The sequence below is a fragment of the Myodes glareolus genome, chromosome X, assembly GCF_982192425.1.
Source record: "Myodes glareolus chromosome X, mMyoGla1.1, whole genome shotgun sequence".
Classification (NCBI taxonomy): Eukaryota; Metazoa; Chordata; class Mammalia; order Rodentia; family Cricetidae; genus Myodes; species Myodes glareolus.
In genome coordinates this window covers 56,220,400-56,236,492 of record NC_142053.1, presented here as the reverse complement: position 1 = coordinate 56,236,492, position 16,093 = coordinate 56,220,400, and positions in this window count along the sequence as shown.

The window sequence follows — 16,093 nt, the reverse complement described above, 5'->3', positions numbered from 1 at the left end:
TAATAAGATGTACTTGATATGAACTCAGAAAGGAAGAGAACAAGAAAGGGATTGGTAAGAAAGGTCAATATGAAAGGTAAGGGACATGAGTTAAAATAAACTTAAATCACACACATACACACACACACACACACACACAAACACATATATATGGCATAATGAAACACATCTCTTTATATACTGGCTTAAAAGAATTAACTTAAATGAATAATTATCACAAAACATCCTGCTGAGTTCATTAAGTGTTTGCCATATATATGTTTGTAGGTAGGAACAGTTGTTAACCAATTAAAGATTTTCATCCCTGAGAAAAACTGATTTTCCCTTTAATAGCAGGTGCTAATTGTCAGTAGCTCCTCATCTGGCTCATGGCTAGATTCATGAAGAAAATAATATTTTTTGACATAAATTCTCCAGATAGATGAATCATGTCATTTTTGCTGATTGCTTGGACAGCATAAGTCTCTTTACATTGCATTCACCCACTGTTTTCTGTAGTGAGGAGTTGCGGGAAGGCCTGCTTTTCATCCTGCCCGGCTCCCGTACAGCTAGCTTAGCCCCAAAATAATAACACACAAGTTATATTCATTTAAACACTGCCTGGCCCATTATCTCTAGAGAGTTAGTTACTGACTAACTCTCATATCTTGATATTAACCCATTTCTAATAATCTCGTGGTAGCACCACGAGGTAGTGGCTTACCGGAAAAGATTCAGCATGTCTGACCTGGTGACTGGCTCCATGGCTTCTGCATCATAGCCCTCTTCCCAGCATTCTGTTCTGTTTACTCCGCCTACCTAATTTTCTGTCCTATCAAAGGGCCACGGCAGTCTCTTTATTGACCAATGAAAATAACACAATAGACAGATAACCATCCTCCATCATTTCTCCTTTTTCTGTTTAAACAAAAAAGAAAGGCTTTCGTTTTAACATAGTAAAATTACACATAACAAAACAGTTATCAAGCAAGAATTACAGTCACAATATTTATAACTATATCTTTATCATAATAATGGAAAACTATAACTACGACTATCCATTCTTCAACTCCATCAAGGACTCCAGAAGGATATATTACCTAAGTAAACAAGAAGTAAGCAACTTCCAAAACTCTAGAAATGACAGAGACATCTCGCTGCCTGGACAGTCAGCCAAAGTACCTCTGTATCATTGGGGCATCCATTTTTGGCCTTTAGGCCCATAATATCCAGTAGACATTTCCATGAAGTAAGAAATTTCAAAGACAGTTCAGTAACTATCTGTTGTGTCCTGCAGAATGTCTCTCAGACTCTTTCATGAATCAGGAACCCTGAAAGATCATCTCACCTTTAGGCAAGTTTAGCAGTCCTCTCTCTGCGGGTTTTCTGTGTCCACTTTATATAACAGTCCAGGCAAGAGCAGTTTCTTGCCCAAATGGCTAACCAACTCCATAAGGAGCCTCTTCGATGCCCATCTTCCTCTTGAAGTAAATTGATGCTGCCAGGAACAGACGTGTCTCATTGTCATGAAAAGTCCTAAGTTATTAAAGCATTAAATGCCATGTTCTGTAGTCTTTGAAAGATGTGAATGTCTATCTGAAATATATCTATGCACTTCTAGAAAATCAGACTAACATTACTTCAAGCTTGACTATTATCGATGATTATCCATTAACAACCTATATTTTTAATTATACATTGCATTTTTAAATGAACTACACAATCAAAATCAGAAATATATACACATATAACAAAATTGACCTTAAAATCCATACCAATGCAAATTATTCATATCTATATCAGTTTTCTTTTGTGTATATATGTGTATGTATACATATACATACATATATCCTTTAAAAATAAACATTTTGAAGAATATTAATTTAAAAGTTAAATTTCAAACATTTTAATCATATCTGATGCTATGGTAACAGAATAAAAATCAAAACTATGAACATCTCATTGTAGATATAGAAATGTAGAACTGACAAAATACAACACCCTTTCATTATTAATGTAATGCCAAATCAAAATAAAATATATACTATAAAAATATATTAAATTTGTATGAAATTATTAATGAATGAATAATGAAATAGTCTGCCTATGGCTAATGTTAGGCAGATTATTTTGGATTCAACTAATCTAGGGGATGAACAATGAGTAAAGAGGTCTTAGAATCTATATAGAGCTCAGTTCTATCCTTACAGATCCTTTACTTCTCCAGCTTCTTGAATATCAACTGCTTGATATCATCTATTAGACAATTTGAGAGATTCAGCACATAAAAAAAGAGTTTGAATGTGTTGGGGTCTCATACGTGCTTATCCTGCAAAAGGAAGCTCCTACTGCTGATATTTCATGAGTCTTTTTCAGTGGAGACTGAAGCAAGTCAAGCAATATAGCAGAATGCCATCTCCCTCAGGAATTTGCCGATTTGAGTGGAATAGAAACAGCAGAAGAAAAATGTTCCAAGTCTTCAGAAAATTGAATTCCACTCTAGCAAAAAGCTTAGAATATAGTTCTTTCCATTGCTTTATTTCATAAGATATTTTTGAGAAGATAGGCTTGGTTTTAGAGAATAACGGTTTCAGATCTAAGCATAGTAATGAACCCCTACAAACTGGAAGCTTTTATGGAATTATAACTTCCTTGGAAAGAAAGAAGAGAATTCAAGATATTATATTAGTACTTTTATCATAATGGGGGGAAATAAACAAAATGGAAAATGAATGCAGAGCTTATTTAAGTTTGACTAGGAAAGCACAATATGTCCTGCATAGTGTTTTCAAAGCAATATTGACAATGTTACATTTTATTTAGGGTAATTCATGACTGTTTCAAAGACCCTTCCTGGTTTTTTTGTTTTTTTTTTTGTATCTGAAGGGAAAGAAATCTGAAGAGTTATGTGATTCTCCTGTTTATGGGCACTGAACTAGGTAGCAACCATGGGATAAGTGTGATGATTAAACATGAAAAAGGATGATGTTTTTCCTACTATGTCAATACCCCACTTAATTTTGCTTTTACTAAAAATGAGGAAACAAAACAGAATAGATTTTTTTTCTTAATGGTATCAGAGGATATATAGGATATATAGGATATAGGATATGTAGGATATATAGGATTCGGGTTCTTATATGAGAAGATATACAACTACTTTCTGGGGTTGTATTGTTGTTTTGTTTTAGTTTCTTTGTTTAACCTGTGGACTTTTATATGAGTGGCATCCAAAGCACCAATTACCAGTTACATAGGAAATACCTGAGCAAAGAGTTTTGGCTTGTAAAAAATCAATAGGTTACTGTAGCATCTTACACTGGAAATATAGGAGAGGAAATACCTAAATTACAGGCACTTTGGAAAATAGCACAATGTTCACAGGCCTGCAATCCATAAGGTAGTTTTAACTATCAGAATCAATTTGATCTGGTGGCTGCTACTAGTGATTGATAGCTTCTATAACTCTTCTCCCCAAACACCAGTTTGGGAGAGATGTAAAACACAATTCCTGGCATTGATTTGGCAGGAAAATATGCCTTTCGTTTGCTGAGCATAGTTCACTTACGTACACTGCTGACACAAATAGCAATTGCAGCGTCATCATGGGAATTAGCATGAATGCTTACCTTTGGAGATGTGAAGGCATGACTTTGTTATTCCTATGCCGTATCAGTTAGAAATAGAGATTTCTGGTACTCCTGATAGACAACATTTTGTAAATATTGCTTCCTATAAAGTAGATTGTGTGTGATACAGTAGTCCTCTTCACTAAAATGATTGAGAGGTCTGACTTTTTCAGGAAATAATATTACTGAATCAATTAATCAAGTAGATGTTCCTCCAAGTGAAAGAGATTGAAAACATAATTTAGCTTCAGGGACTAAATCCCCACCATTTTCTCTTCTAGATATTTGAAAGGATATTTTGATTTAAACTTATCACTAAGTTATTTTGGATATTTCTTTCCTTCAAAATGAAAGTGAAATTAAGAGTCAAAGTTGAAAATTGTTGGATTTTTCTAGCTTTTTAAAGAAATAGACACTTAGAAGGTTTAGAGACTTCTATTTTTTTACTTAATAACATAATCTGTATTTCTTTTCTATGCTGAAAATAATGTCAATAAGATCTTGGTGGAAGATAATGCACTGGACTAAGTTATCATGAATATCTTTTAAGATAGTTATTTTTATAGTTACCTTTTAAGATGCATGTAAGAATTTTGTGTGGTGGCCCTATGATTCAAACTGTAAGAGGTTAAGGCAAAAACACCAATGATAGCCTATGCTGGAGAGGATGTGGAGTGAGGGGAACACTCAGCCATTGTTGGTGGGAATGCAAACTTGTGCAGCCACTGTGGAAATCAGTGTGGCTGTTTCTCAGGAAACTGGGAGTCAACCTCCCTCAGGACCCAGCAGTTCCACTCTTGGGAATATACCCAAGAGATGTCCTATCATACTACAAAAGCATTTGTTCAACTATGTTCATCACAGTACTATTTGTAATAGTCAGAACCTGGAAACATCCTAGGTGCCCCTCAATAGAAGAATGGATAAAGAACGTGTGGCACATAAACACATTAGAGTTTCACTCCGTGGTAAAAAAAACAATGACATCTTGAATTTTGCATGCAAATGGACGGAAATAGAAAATGCTTTCCTGAGTGAGATAACCCAGACCCAAAAAAGAAGAATATGGTATGTACTCACTCATAAGTGGATTCTAACCATAAATAAAGGTCTTTGAGCCTATAATTCGTGATCCTAGAGAAGCTAAATAAGAAGGTGAACCTGAAGAAAATCATACAGTTACCCTCCTGGATATTGGAATTAGACAAGATGGTCAGGCAAACTTGGGTGCATGGGGGTAGGGTGGGGAGTGGAAGTAAGGGGAGATGGTTAGAGAGAAGGGAGAAGGGGAGGATTGGGGATAGCTTGGGGGAATGAGATGGGGGAGGGAGGAAGGATGGGTATGGGAGCAGGGAAGTATATATCTCAACTAAGGGAGTCATTTTAGGGTTTGCAAGAGACTTGATTCTAGAGAGGTTTCCAGGTCCAAGGAGAGGTCTCCAGATTCTTCCCTGGGCAGCAGGGGAGAGAGTGCCTGAACTGGCCTTGGCCCATAACCATACTGATGAATATTTTGCATACCACCATAGAACCTTCATCTGGGGATGGATGGAGATAGAGACAGAGACCCACATTGGAACACTGGACTTAACTCCCTAGGTCCAAATGAGAAGCAGAAGGAGGGAGAACGTGAGCAAGGAAGGCAGGATCAGAGGGAACCTTCATCCGACGATGGATGGAGATGGAGTCAGAGACCCACATTGGAGCACTGGACTGAGCCCTCAAGGTCCAAATGAGAAGCAGAAGGAGGGAGAACATGAACAAGGAAGTCAGGACCGCGAGGGGAGCGTTCACCCACTGATACAAGGGGACTGATCTAAGGAGAGCTCACCAAGACCAGCTGGACTGGGACTGAATGAGTATGTGATCAAACCGGATTCTCTGAATGTGGGTGACATGGGGGCTGACTGAGAAGCGATTGATAATGGCACTGGGACTTGTTTCATCTGCATGTACTGGCTTTTTGAAATCCTAGTCTGTTTGGATGCTCACCTTCCTAGACCTGGAGGGAGGGGGGAGGAACTTGGACTTCCACAGGACAGGAAACCCTGACAGCTCTTAGGACTGGAGAGAGAGGAGGAGAGGAAGTGGGGAGAGTGGGAAGGTATTGGGAGGAGGTGAGGAAGTGGAAATTTTTATAAATAAATAAATAAATTGAACAAAATAAAATAAAAAGTCACACAGCATGGAAAATACATAAGGAATCTGGATCCTAAATAGCATTGTGTTGATTTTGAATTTTTTGAATGTTGATGAGCAAAGGACAGCTGATAGGAGACATTTTTGACTTCTATTTTAATGTTAGAGCATCTTAAAAATACCATACCTAGGCTGATTTACTTCATCATTTCCTATTTCAATCCCATGTCTAAAACTTTCAATAGAACGGTCATTTTGAAATTGTCTACTTCTTGTTTTGAAGTAAAGAAATACATTCTCTGCTTACTTTCTGGTCAGGGGCCAGCAACCCAGACAATCACAGAGTGATAGTGAAAGTAAAATATACAGTAGTAAGCAAAGATAAAAGGCCAGAGGCAAAAGTGAGATGGGATAATTTAAGAAAAACTGGCTAGAAGGAAGACAAACTAAGGCCAGGCATTGGTAAGAAAGAATAATTCTTTATCTGATTTATTTGGGAGCTGAGTGGCAGGGCCCCTGAAAGCCCAAAGAGTAAAAGATTAAAAAACAAAACAAGCAAAAAAACTATAGTTGTGTCCACCATAGTTGGTTGGTCATTGTAAACTTGACACAAAACTAGATGCAAATGGGATAAAGAACCAAAATTGATGAAATTTCTCCATCAGAATGGCCTGAACACATATTTGTGGGATACTTTCTGGATTGCAAATGATGTAAGAGGGCCCAGCCAAATAATATTGGCTCTATGCCTGGCCAGGGGGGCCTGCACTGTAAAATAAAGGCAACCAACTAAGCAAACCAGGGAAAAACAAGCAGTAGTTCGTGTTCCTCATGGTCTCTTCTTCAGTTTCTATCTCTAGGTTCTTGTCTCAAGTGTCTGTCTTGCTATTTATAGATTATGAAGCCAAACACACTCTTTCTTTCACTTAAACTAGTTTTGGTCATGGTGTTTATCACAACAATGGAAACTATTCTAGAAGATTTCCTTTAAATTAATTTTTCCATTGAATTACTTATTAGATGACTTGGATTTTTTCTCCCATAACACACACAAGCAGAAAATGTATCACAGAACTTAATAGAAAAATAAACTATCCTAGTTTAAACTTAAACTAGTCTCCATCTTCATATTTATTACTTGAATGTCATTAAATAAAGCTCAATTTGATTCAAACTTCACAATTATTGTCATTGTGTTCACAATCCTTAAAAAGTCCTTACAAGAGGGACATGAATACAGTGTCCATCAAGAGGTTAGATTTTCTTGTCTATGGTCAAATAAAAAAAATGCATTGTCTACTCAAAGACATAGTAAAAAAGAGAAAGACAAAACAGAATCATTTTATCTTCTAAAATATGTAAATTGAGAACAGTGTTTTCAAGTGATTGTTTATGCTGCTTTTGGTTTGTGAATAATTTTCTTACAACTGCTGAGCCATCTGTTAAACAGAGTGGTCTTGCCTGTTCAGAAAAGCTGAATGTAGTATTTAAAAAATTTCAACAAACAGCTTTTGTTTGACTCTTCTAAACAAATATTCTAATAAATAGCAGTTCATGTTATTCATGGGTCAAATTCAGAAGAGAAGAAAATAAGCTATCTTTTGAAAACGGTTTTAAAAGTGTTTTCCATAGAGAAAGGACAACATGCTCACAAATTCTGGCTCTTTTAGTCATACCATCTGTGTCCAAGTAAGAAACTGTCATATTTCAGCATTTTTCTTGACCTTGAAAGACTAACCTTTAACTGAAAAATCTGGTGGACTACATAACCAGCGTCATCATTCTTAGATATACAGTCTTCTGACCATCAAGTTGTACCCTGAATCTCTTCACTAAGTCATGGTTCTAACTGCTAGATATAGTGTTCTACCTTGTATTAAATGAAATTTATGTTACTGTCACAATAGAGATTTTATATTCACACACATACATATGTGTGTGTATGTGTATATGTGTATGTTTCAAGATTTGCAAACATTCTGTAATCAAGCTACTCATACCGATCTGCCCAAACATTTATCATATTTTTTCAGCAAAAATATTAAAAATCATGTTCTCTAACATTTTGTGATTTACAATACATAATTGGTATTTATAGTGACACTACTGTGTGATAGCACAATATAACTTTTATTCGTTATCTAACTACAATATAGTACTCAACAATCAACCTTTCTCATTCCTCCACAGCCTTATGGTAAGTATTCCAAAGGAAATTACTTCTGAGCCTCTAAACATTCTATGCTTGTAGAAATGATTAAAGGCTATGTTATTATTTGTTGTCTTAATTCTAGGCATTTTGATAGAGTTCAAAATGAAACAAAATATCATTTAAGTGTGTTCAATTGTATCTGTTAAGCAACTGTGGATCTTTTTGCTATTTTTCATACCTTTTATTCAAATAGAAGAGGAGATAATTTGCTTAATTTACTTAATCCAGAGATCATCTTTTGTACTTACCTACGTTTTAAATTAATCAGAATTAACAATAGTCATCTATTTACTGCAAATATTGTACTCAGTAACAACTTAAAATGAGGCATTTTTACAGACAAGAGTATTGTTCTGTCTAAATGAGAATGTGTTTGTTATTTAATGCAAGTAAAATATACCAAGTATCTTATACAAATGAAAGGCAGATGTGATCAAATCTAAAATAATACAAAGACTTTAAACATATTTTACCAAAAAAAACCCCACCATACTTTGAAGAACACTTGCATTTTTCTACTTGATTATAATGTCTCTTTATGTTTTGGTGTGGGAGAACTGTTTGTATTTTGTTAATCATATTTTAATAAAACGCTGATTGGTCAGGCAGGCAGTATAGGCGGGAAAGCCAGACAGGAAGTAGGGGTGGAGCAAAAAGACTGGGAGTATTTTGGAAGCAAAAGCTCTCTAGCCATTCCTGCGCAGACCACCGAAGAGGCAACATGTAAGCTGTCACACTGAGAAAGGTACTGAGCCCTCCCAGTACTGGGGAGACAGAGACAGGAGGATCTCTGAGTTCAAGGACAGCCTGGTCTACAGAGTTATTCCAGGACAAAGATATACAGAGAACCAGTCTCAAAAAGTAAAAGTAAAAATAAGAAGAAATAGAGGTTAAAATAAAGATGAAAAATATACAGAGAATCTTGATACTGTATGCTATTATGCTCTTTTTAAATTGTTTGAATGCTGAGGCAAAAACAACAGCTGCTAAAGGACTGTTGTTTATAAATGCTGCTAAACTAACCCAAGAAAGGTATTTTAAAAATACCTTGGCTTCAAAATTAAAGTCAAAAGGTATGCTACTTTGGAGAAGAGATTCTGCTTTTGTTTCCACAAAAAACGAGAGGCTCTGGATTTATTCAAAATTAAGAAAAATCACCTTTGACCAAGGGAGGCCACCTAAAAAATCTCCGACAGGAATAGATGGCCCAGATGTCTGAGTTCTTCATCCAAAACAGGTTCAAGACTGCTGCCTAAGATGATCAAAACTCACAGGATACTTCAATCAGGACTTGATTATAACTCTAAATTTTCTTTAGGTCCCCATAAGATTATCAGCGCCCCCAACCAGCAAAAGGTAGCCTAAAATACTAAGCCCACATTCCCAACAGATGGACTATGAGTATTTTCCTTTGTTTAAAAAAAGAGAGAGAGGGAAATGGTGTGGGAGAACTGTCTGTATTCTTTCAATCATATTTTAATAAAACGCTGATTGGCCAGGCAGGCAGTATAGGCGGGAAAGTCAGACAGGAAGTAGGGGTGGAGCAAAAAGACTGGGAGTATTCTGGAAGCAAAAGCTCTCTCGCCATTCCTGCACAGACCACCAAAGAGGAAAGATGTAAGCTGCCTCGCTGGAAAAGGTACTGAGCCATGTGCTATTAGAAATGGGTTAATCAAGATGTGAGAGTTAGCCAGTAACTAACTCTCTAGCAATAATGGGCCAAGCAGTGTTTAAATAATTACAATTTATATGTTGTTATTTCTGGGGCTATGCTAGCCATACGGGAGCCGGATGGGATAAAAAGCAGGCCTGCCCACAGCTCCTTGTTACAATGTTTCTCAGGCTTTTCATGAATTAAGGTAAAAAAATGATATCTTAGGGTTTTTTATTGCTGTGTAGAAGCACCATGATCAAAAGCAACTTGAGGGAAAAGGTTTACTTGGATAACAGATTGCAACCCATCATTAGAGTAAGCCAAAGCAGGAACCTTAAGGCAGAAACTTGAACAGAAAACATGGAAGAATATTATTTACTAAAACATTCCATGGCTTCCTCAACTTTCATTTTTTTTTGAAAAACAATAATTGTATACAATATATTCTAATCACAATTCACTTCCCCCAACTCTTCCTAAATCCTTCCCATACCCACACATGCTAAATTCCATGCCACTTCTCTCCTTCCTTGGGGGGCAACAAACAATAACAACAAACAAAAATTTTTAAAATGTCAGAAGAAACACACACACACAAACCAAACCCATGAAATACAAATTCAGAAAACATAATATACAAGGGAAAGTCCAATAGGCCAAAAATTTCCAAACAAAGCAATATAAGACAAAAGGTCTACAAAACCACCAGTGAGTTTGTTTATGTTGCCCTCAGCATTAAATATGCTTGGCGTAGAGCTTATTCAAATGAATTTAATAAACCCAGTGAGACTACATTGGAAAGCACTAATTTTCCTTTACAAATGGATGTCAGTTGTAGATGGCTGCTTGCTACGCGTAAAAGTCAGTGTCTACTTCTCTCTCAGTACAGAAAAGCCTTCTGATTTGAATCTATGCAGACTGTATCCATGTTGCTACGGTATTTGTAAGTTCTTATATGCATTAGTCCTATTGTGTCTGGAAGATACTGTTTCCTTGGAGTCATCCTTTCCCTCTGGCTTTAATAATGCCTTTGCTTCATCTTCTAAATATCATTCTGAGCCCTGGGAGAGGTTAGATGAAGACATCCCATTTAGGATGGTGTGTTCCCAATTTTTTCACTTTTTAGACATTATTCAGCTGGGGGTCTCTGTGTTAGCTTCCATATATTGCAAGATAAAGCTTCAGTTGTTGGCTGATTGAGGAACCTATTATTATGAGTTATTCTATTGGTATGTTTCTCTAGTACAACAAAGTATTTGGTTTTCCTCTAGACCCATGAGTCTACCCAATCTCAGGATTTTGGTCACCAAAGCCTTGTCAGGCATAGGTTCTGTATAATGGAATTGGCCTTTAAAACAGTTGAAGAGTGGTTGGTTATTTCTACACTTGTACCACTATTATACCAACATATCTTACAGGCAAGTTACCATTGTACATGACAGAGTCTGATAACTTGTTTTTTTTTCTAATACAACCCAGAGCCAACTAACCTGAGGTCATGTATTCCACAGAGGACTGGGCCCTCCTACATCATTTACTAATCAAGAATATATCCCCACAGACTAGTCTATAGGCCAACTTGATGGAGAATTTTGTTTTCAGTTGAGGTACATTTTACTGGGGTGACATTGGCTTGTGTCATGTTGACAAAAACTAATTAGCACATGGGTGAGGAAAATTATCAGAGAACCAAGGGTTAATGAATGTAAGATGGCAATTGATTTAAGTCCCAGAGAAACATTATTTTAGAGGAAAAACTAATAGGCTATTGACTCATTGCAATATGATAGTTTTAAAATTCTCATACAAGCAAATATCTATGACTACAAATTAGAGAATTACCAGAATGGACATATTTATGAATGGTATATTCATTAATCCATGAACTAGATAAAGAAATACAAAATCCTACTTGATTTTGTGTCCTTTCAAAATCCTCTCCACTAACTTCTTGATTGAATCATAGTAGCTTTTCAAAAAGCAGCTGTTGCATGGTTGCTTAAAAGAAAGAAAACAGAATCAACAGTGACAGAGATGGAATAGGGGCAACATCAAGAAAGATTGAAGCCTCAGTTTAGTTTAGCCCTTCCAAGAACAAAGAAGGCAGCTACTTGGACTTTTTTGCTTCTAGAATTGTGACATAGTACTTTACTATCTCAGTCTCAAAATAATACTCTATTTTTCAGAAGTATTTTAAGACAATTTATTAGATTGTTTTCATTGTTTGAAAGTTTCATACATGCATATAATGTGTTTTGATCAAATCTAATCCCTTCCCCCACCCTCAAATTTCTCCTCTATCTCATTCAGACCGTTTTCTCTTAAATTCATGCTAATTTTGTGTCAACCCCACTGAGTTCACTTAATACTGACTTTATTTGTATAGATGTAGAACCATTTATTAGAGTATGGATAGTTCCCCTCTGGTTCTGCACGCTTGAAGAAAACTGACTCTTTCCATTACATGAGCCATCAGTTGCCAATTGTTTCTCAACTACTGGTAGGTCTTTTATCGGATTTCAAGACAGGGTTTCTTTGTGGCTTTGGAATACTGGTCTTAATAAGCCTTCCTCCTGTCTATGCTGGTGTTTTGGCTGACTTTTTATCTTTTGCATATTTTAGACAATACTCACAAATATATGAGTATAAAGATATGAGGTAGTTTAATTCTATGTCCACTTAACAGAATAATAATATTATCTTTACACCTAGAGCTTATAATATGGAAAATGATGAATGATCCTCTCTTTCAGTTAACATTGCAAGTTGTGAGGATCCAGGTGTGGAGTGACCTTTAAATATAACCACAACTAGTTGGTTACTCTCAAAACATTTATACCACTGGTTGCAAAAATGGTCATGTCTTGTCAGGTTAGATGTTATTGTAGTTTGCTGGGCTCAAAAACTGGGTAAGATTGTTGATTACTTTTCTCCTCTGGTAGTGTACCTAGATGCTTCCAGCACTATGAAAGCTATCCAGTAGGGATGGAGTTTCCAAGTGAGTAACAGCTTGATTTTTCCATGTCCCATGAATCAAATATATGGTATTTTCAGCAAACAGACTTTTTATCAAATTTGTGATGTAATCAGTAGTGTTAAAATTAGCCTGCTACATTTGGGGTGGAATATGCGAACCAATTAAATAATAACTCAAAAAGAGATAGCTTATACCTGGCACTGCTGGGCTTTTTATTTGATAATCTATATCTTCAAGACACATTGCCCCCACCAAGGGGTAAGGCCACTTACACTTTTATATATGAATATGCATGTGTGTATATAAGTGTACATGTATGTATATGTATGTGTACATTTATTTATACATGTATGCATTGTATATTTATATATCATAAGAAGTTTACACAATAGTCTATTTCTATATGACATTTTCAAAAAGTGTTTAGTTTTATATAACCCTCCCCATACTCCATCCTCCACCATGCCTACCCATACTATTTAACCCTTCCTGTTCTATATTACCTTTTTCCCAATGTCACAGTCAGTTATCCCACAGTATTTATATGATTATCTCTTTTAAACTGAATTATTGATAGTTTATTTTTCTCAAGGTATATAAATAGGACCTAGCCTATTCAATGGGTATTCTACGTCTCCCATAAAAGGTAATGGTTTGATCCAATAATAATGCCTATTGTTTAGAATGTGCTCAGAGATGATAGCTAAAATTTTTAATCTTCTCTCTGTTAGCCTTAAAGATTAACTTCTGTGTCATATGGATAAAATATCTGCATTTGCTATTGGACGTTTCTGAATGAAATTGAAGTTTGGATTTTTTGGCAGAATACAAATCTCATTAATTACTTTCAGTTTTGATAAGCTGTACCTATCTGCCATAAACTAATGTCTCAACTAGCCTGACATGCTTTCCCCAAATAGCACATTATACTTTTAGTAAATATTTTTATGAATTTAGAAAAATAAATATACATCAGTGGATCAAACTCAAACCTCCTGAGAAGCAAAAGAAAAAAATGTGAATGTGAATATGTCTTCAAATTTGCAATTAAATATTCTTCCCTTTATATTATGCCCACTGAATCTAGCGTCTGCTGTCTTTCTAAGCATATAAAACCTATTTAAGACATGCATATGTGCATATATTCATATATATATAAAGAATAGCAGAGAGAGGCCTGCATGTCTTATAAATAAGTAAGAAATTATAATCTGTGAAATCTCCATGAACTATATTTTCATAATTTAGAATTTTACTAAAGCAATATATTTGATATGTTTTGATGGTTTTTATTTCTCTTTTTGCCTCTAGCTTTGTTTTATGCCATTGTTTTTCTAATCAGTAATCTAAAACAAACAAAAATTTTCAGAAGTAGGAGAAAAAATTTGAAAAGTGAGAGGGATGTTTAATATCCTCAAGACAGAGTGATTAGAAACATGTTGTGAATAAAACAATCCTGGTTCCTAATTATAAATTTGAAAATTTGACATTGAGAAAATTGAGACTTAAGCAAGATGTCTACTCTATATGCTTGTTTTTCTTTACTCATAATCAAAGGACAGTAATATATACATTGAAATTGGAAGTATATATGTATATATTGTGAAACATATATTAAAAATGTGTTTATTAATAGTAGCAATTACTATGACCATTACTACAGCTATCATTATTACTATACAGTATTTTAAGCATTAGAAAGTAAGTGGTAGGAAAAATAAATACAGCACAAATAGAAGAGGTTGTGAAATTTGGACCAACATCTTTTCTATTCTTGTATTTAGCCTCTTTATTTTTTTTTTAATTTAGCACTTTAAAGATTATTTTTCATGATTATTTTGCAATTAGAGATTTTCAGAAACACTTACTATTGTTTGTCTTCTTTTAAACATTTTAGTCTAGCCTATAATCCTGACCAAACATTATTCTATTTTTCTATTTAAATTTATTTTACATTCTATCCACAATTATCCTCCCACCCCTCCTCCTGCAGCTCCCACTTTCCTCCCAGCCCAACTCTATCCACTCCTCCTAACTGGTAAGGGTTTTCATGGGAAGTCAACAAAATCTGGCATATTAAGTTGGGGCAGGGCCAAGATCATGGCATTAAGCCCAAGCATGGAATTCCACCATGGAAATGGGTTCAAATAAGTTAGCTCATGCACCAAGGATAGATTCTGGTCTTACTGCCAGTGCCTCACAGATAGTCCAAGTTTCACTACTGTCTCCCATTTATGGAGGACTGACTTTGGTCTCAAGGAGGCTCTGCAGCCAGATACAGAGATCCACAGCCAAGCACCAGGCTAAGCTCCAGAAATGCAAACATTATTCTTAAGCAACTGAAATATTACATTACCATGGACAAATTATGAAAAGGCAGAGGTAGAAAACCATTTATTCTGGCAATTCATGTAACATGGTAAGAAAGTGTCTTAGGGTTACTATTGCTGTGAAGAGACACCATAATCACAGCAACTCTTACAAAGAAAACATTTAATTGGGGTTGCTTGATTAAAGTTTCAGAGGTGTAGTCCATTTTCCTCATGATGGGGAGCATGGTGCAATGTAGACAGATGTCATGCTGAAGTAGAAGTTGAGAGTCCTACATTTTGCAAGCAACAGGAAGTCTACTGAGACACTGGGCAGAATCCTAAGCATATGAAACCTCAAAGTCTGCCCCTACAGTGGTACACTTCCTCTAACAAGGTTATACATTGTTAGAGACCTGCTAATAGTGCCACTCCCTGTAGGCAGAGATTGCTTGTTGTTTGTTCCTGGCCGCCCAGACCCAAATAATCCCACAGAAACTATATTAATTACAATATTGCTTGGTTTATTAGCTCAGGCTTCTTATTAACTAATTCTTACATCTTATATTAACCCACTTCTATCAATCTGTGTATCACCACGAGGCTGTGGCCTAATGATAAGATTCTGGCGTTCTGGTATCTTTCTCCTTTGGCACCTTTATGGTGTCTCCCTGACTCAGTCTACTCTCTCTCTCTCTCTCTCTCTCTCTCTCTCTCTCTCTCTCTCCATATATATATATATATATATGTGTGTGTGTGTGTGTGTGTGTGTGTGTGTGTGTGTATGTATATGTATATGTATGTGTATATATATACACACACACACACACACACACACATATATATATATATATATATATATATATGTTAAGATTTCCTGCCTGGCTTTACTCTGCTAAGTCATTTACCAGAACAGTCTTATTCATCAACCAATAAAAGCAACACATATACAGAAGGACATCCCACATCAACTCCCTATGAGATTATGGGACCCAATTACATTCAAACAAACACTTTCCTTTCCTTGGTCCCTTTAAGTTTATAAAAATATCAAAATTCAAAATACTTTTAGTCCAACATCCTCTAACAAGTTTATACCCACTCCAACAATGCCATATCTCCTAATTGTGCCACTCTCTATTGTCCCGCGCTACCGTCTCGCCAGCAAGAACCACGCGGTACACATAGGATCCT